Genomic DNA, 5609 nt, shown 5'->3' with positions numbered 1-5609 from the left:
TGCCCAGGCCACACCCCAGACCAATTAGGTCAGAGTCTCTGGAGTGGGATGTGGGCGTCAGTATTTTTAAGCTTCTCTGGTCATCCCGAGGTGCTGTTAAGCTGTGGATCACAGCTATACATTCATTTTTATCTTTCAAAGGAAAGAGTCTTATCACTTGTTTGAAGTCCAAAGACATCAGCCTCATATCTGAATATCAACCACCTGCTAGTTATTGCTGACTTTGGGAGAAACATTGATCAATTTCAGAAAGAGGATGTCAGGGAAGTAAAAGTGCATGACCAATTCAGGAAGTGGGAGATCAGCCCAGTCTCCTGCAAAGCCCGTGGTTTTACAGAAACCCTCCTGAATGTCAGCGAGCATAAGCCCTCGTGGCATGGGCAGCTCTCGGTGAGCAGCCTGGCCTTGGTCCAGCTCGGCACAGAAGGACCAGCACAGGGAGGGAGGAAGTGACTCAGGGCTGCCCTCTCCCCGACAACAGGACAGGACTGTAACCTTTTGTGAAAGGACAGGTAAAAATAGCTGCAGCACTTTAGGAAGAACTCAGAATTTTTAGATTCTGAACCATCTGATTATATAACTGAGGGTAAGTGATATGGGAAAGGGCAGGAAACTATTATTTATTGTCTTTTAGTGTCCTGGGCTCAGTGCTGTATGTAGGTCCCACTTAATCTTCACAATGACCCTGTGAGGTTATTGTTTTCCTCTCCTTTTTCTGTAAATGAGGAACCTGCAGGCACTGAAGGGGAGAGGATGAACTTGAAATCACCCAGCTTGCAAATGACGGAGATGGGACCAACCCTGGTGCTGTCGTGTCCCACACCCCATTCTCTGGCTTGACTCTGGCTCAACCCCAACCATGACACATATGGGGTGGCCATGAACTTCTCCAGGAGCTAGGGCTGCCTGGCTGTATCCTGTATCCTAGTGTTCTTGCAAAGCTGCAGTGAGAGACAAAAGCAGGGCCGGGTGCAGGAATGTCTTAGCTGATCTGAATGGCTTGTATTCTGTTGGCCTCGTAAGTTCGCTGAAAGCCGCGGGATGATCTATCCCACCAGGAGTCCAGGAATTTTCATCTGGCAATGCTACTTATTATGGTAGATCTGTGAGGGGGTGAGCAGAACCTAGAAAACAACTTGAAGACTTTACAGGCACTCAGATAGTGAACTTTATATACCTTTCACGAAAAGGAACCAGGGCTCCTTAGAAAAGTAGCCATTTCCAGGTCTGGGGCAGGAAATGCATAAATTGAGACAGAAAGCAAAGAAGCAGTCAAAGATGAGATTCCTGGGGTCATGTTGAAAGGACACACGCATCAACTTGAAATGATACTCACTGGCTAGAGATGGATGATTTGGATAAAAAAGAATAATGGCTGAAATGGATTGAAAATGTCAAACATATAAAAATTCAAGAGTTTATAATAATACACCATACCACCCTCTCACAAAAACCACAGTACGCAACTCACTGGTTAACTACCTTTGGGAGTTGCTTGGGCGCCAACTCATTATTCTGAAGACTGATAAATAGAGGAAAGGAATAAAACATCTATCCTGTTTTTCCTGTATTCTTTTTTTTTTTTTTCAGAGAAACCAAGTAGCTGATGTAAGAAAAGTTTTCATTTATAGAAAAATCACAATTGGCCAGGCGCGGTGGCTCATGCCTGTAATCCCAGCACTTTGGGAGGCTGAGGTGGGTGGATCACCTCTAAGGTCAGGAGTTCGAGACCAGCCTGACCAATATGGAGAAACACCATCTCTACTAAAAATACAAAATTAGCCAGGTGTGGTGGCGCATGCCTGTAATCCCAGCTACTCGGGAGGTGGAGGCAGGAGAATTACTTGAACCTGGGAGGCGGAGGTTGTGGTGAGTCTAGATAGTGCCATTGCACTCCAGCCTGGGCAACAAGAGCAAAACTCCATCTAAAAAAAAAAAAAAAAAAATCACGATCAATAATAGAGGAGGAATGTTAGAATTAGAAAATTACCAGTTTGCAACTCTGTTGAAATAATGGTATCAGGAATGATCACCAATGGCTATTAAAACCATGAAGTGAAGGTTGAGTGAGGCCTTGCTAATAGATGGGTATCCATGAACCTACTGATCAACCTTAGCCTACTGGAAGTGGAACAGTGGAACAGGCAGGCATGATGTATCCCAGATGTCACAGAATACACAACGTAGCACCATCTAGATGGACTCTGAAGCTAATCAAGCCACCAGATCTGAGTATAACCCACAAGAAATGCAGAGAGTACAGAAATGTGTTAAATGGTAGTGAGTCCTCTCCCCTCATGGTATAAAGAAATGAGGTAGCTAGGCTGAAGGCACATGCCTCAGCCCCATTCTGTGACAATCCTACACAGGCCCTGGGACCTTTACAAGACAAGCCAGTAAAGAACCAGCTAAACTTTAGTCATCATTCACTATAATTCAATGTGAGAAAGACAATCAAGTTAGCGTGTAAGACAGGCAGGACCTATCGGAGGATGAGACATCTAAGTTAGTTCTCTTGTTTGAGGGCCCTAAATAATATTTTTAAAATAATAAAGATGCACATACTGTTATCTATTCCAAACGTTTAGGTTTGAAACCTTTCACACACACTCATACAATGACCATCTCTGATCCCATTTGGAAATCATGTCCTTCATGAATTGCATCACTCCACGACCTTGGCCCATGCTCCATTATGGACTGCTGGGCACACTGCAGATTTCCCAGCTGGAGAAATAATAAAGCCAATCCCTGCCTCTTATTCTGTTTATTTTCTATCCCATCCCAGAGTATAGCTATAGAGATAATGAGGGCACAGAGAAGTAATGATTATCTTGCAGCAGTAATTGCCCCCGGATTTGCTCACCTATCTGTACCCACTTTCTCTGCCTTCCCACCCAGGACCTCAGATTTCTTATAGATGCTCTTATCAAAGCCATCCTGCCACTTCATACTAAATGGCACCTCCTCTAACAAACCCAGAAACATTCTTCCAGAAGTCCTTTTGCTACATCATTAATTTTTCTTCTTTTTGGGATCATTGACATTAGCATAAAACATGTTATTATCTCTCTCATTAAAAGTATCTTTCCAAATACCTGTAGAGTATACTATGTTCACTATTTAGGCGATGGATTCACTAGAATTCCAAACCCCAGCATTATGCAAGATATCCATGTAACAGACTTGCACATGGAACCCCTGAATCTTTAATAAAATAAAATACGATAAAAAATAAAGTCAAAATAATAAAATAGATTCCAACTACATAAGGATTTAGAGAAAAAGAACAAGATGATTTTCAAACACAAACATTTGTGGAGATTGAAATTTTTAAAAACAATTTTGTACAGTATTACCATGTGCAGAATAAAACTTTCATAATTAGTAGCTAACAATAAAGAAAGCTAATTTAATATATTTTTAAAAATACATTTTCCTTAAAAAAGAATAAAACTTTCAAAGTTAGTAGCTAACAATAAAGAAAGCTAATTTATGTTTTAAAAAATATATTTTCCTTAAGAAAAACTAGAACAGAGATCAATGAACTAGAAAATAGAAAAATAATACAAAAAATCAACAAAATCTAAAGTTGGTTATTTGAAAATATCAACATAATTGACAAACCTTTGGCTAGATGAATTAGGAAAAAAAGACCACTTAAATTTCTATAATTAGAAATGAAAGTGGACGCAGCAGCTGCGCATTTCGGGGCTCCTGACCTGTCTGTTTTTGCAGCGTAGCCCAAGTCGGTCAGCACTGCAGGACCTCAGAAGCCATGTTGAAGCCCTGTAGTGAAGCCAGGGCTTCACTATGACCCACCAGCTGCATGCAGCCATGGCTGACACATTCCTGGAGCACATGTGCTGCCTGGACACTGACTCGCCACCCATCACAGCCTGGAGCACTGGCATCATCTGTACTATGGGCCCAGCTTCCCCACTGTTACAGATGCTGAAGAAAACAATGAAGTCTGGAATGAATGTGATTCATCTGAACTCTCATGGAACTCATGAGTACCATACAGAGACCATCAAGAATGTGGAAAGCTTTGCTTCTGACTCCATCCTCTACCAGCCCATTGCTGTGGCTCTGGACACTAAAGGACCTGAGATCCCATCTGGGCCCATCAAGGGCAGCGGCACTGCAGAGGTGGAACTGAAGAAGGGAGCCACTCTCAAGCTCACGCTGGATAATACCTACATGGAAAAGTGTAAGAGAACATCCTGTGGCTGGACTACAAGAACATCTGCAAGGTGGTGGAAGTGGGCAGCAAGATCTACGTGGATGAGGGGCTAATTTCTCTCTAGGTGAAGCAGAAGGATGCTGACTTTCTGGTGACAGAGGCGGAAAATGGCGGCTCCTTGGGCAGCAAGCAGGGTGTGAACCTTCCTGGGGCTGCCGTGGACCTGCCTGCCATGTTGGAGAAGGACATCCGGGACCTGAAGTTTGGGGGTAAGATGTCGATATGATACTTGCGTCATTCATCTGCAAGACATCTGATGTCTATGGAGTTAGGCAGGTCTTCATCAAGATAATCAGCAAAATCGAGAATTATGTTGGGGGTTGGAGGTTTGATGAAATCCTGGAGGCCAGCGATGGGATTATGGTAGCTCGTGGTGATCTACCACAAGCCGTTGAGATGAGATTCCTGCAGAGAAGGTCTTCCTTGCTCAGAAGATGATGATTGGGTGGTGCAACCAAGCTGGGAAGCCTGTCATCTTGCCACTCAGATGCTAGAGGCCATGATCAAGGACCTCCACCCCACTCGGGCTGAGGGCAACGGTGTGGCCAATGCAATTCTGGAGGGAGCTGACTTCATCATGCTGTCTGGAGAAACAGCCAAAGGGGACTATCCTCTGGAGGCTGTGCACGTGCAGCACCTGATTGCCTGTGAGGCAGAGGCCACCATCTACCACTTGCAATTATTTGAGGAGTTCTGTCACTGGCACCCATTACCAGCAACCCTACAGCAGCTACTGCCGTGGCACTGTGGAGGCCTCCTTCAAGTGCTGCAGTGGGGCCATAATCCTCCTCACCAAGTCTGCAGGTATGCCCACCAGGTGGCCAGATACTGCCCATGTGCCCCTATGATTGCTGTGACATGGAATCCCCAGACAGCTCACCAGACCCACCTGTACCATGGCTTCTTCCCTGTGCTGAGTAAGGACCCCATCCAGGAGCCTTGGGCTGAGGACGTGGACCTCTGAGTGAACTTGGCCATCAATGTTGGTAAGGCCTGAGGCTTCTTCAAGAAGGAAGATGTGGTCATTGTGCTGACCTGGTGACACCCTGGCTTCACCAACACCACGCATGTTGTTCCTGTGCTGTGATGGACCCCAGAGCCCTTCCTCCAGCACCTGTCCCACCCCCTTCCCCCAACCCATCCATTTAGGCCAGCAGTGCTTATAGAGCTCACTTGGCTGTAGTGTGGCGTTGGTGCGCTGGGACACCAGGGAAGAAGATTTATGCCTCGCTGAAACATAGCTGTTTTTAGAGACTGCTGTGGTGGGACAGCCCAGAGTTTGGCTGTCAATCATGTGGCCCCACCCAAGCAAGGGAAGAAGGAGGAATGCAGAACAGAGGCCCCCAGAATGTATGGCAAGAGG

The 5609-nt window shown here is 45.2% G+C and overlaps 1 pseudogene; it reads left to right on the top strand.

Annotated features, from left to right (window-relative positions):
- Positions 1–376: 376 nt before the first annotated feature.
- Positions 377–5333, top strand: LOC111548601 (annotated as a pseudogene).
- Positions 5334–5609: the final 276 nt, after the last annotated feature.

Source organism: Piliocolobus tephrosceles, chromosome 5, assembly GCF_002776525.5.
Source record: "Piliocolobus tephrosceles isolate RC106 chromosome 5, ASM277652v3, whole genome shotgun sequence".
Taxonomy (NCBI): Eukaryota; Metazoa; Chordata; class Mammalia; order Primates; family Cercopithecidae; genus Piliocolobus; species Piliocolobus tephrosceles.
The sequence above is the reverse complement of the archived record's forward strand: the minus strand, read 5'-3'. Positions and strand labels throughout refer to the sequence as shown.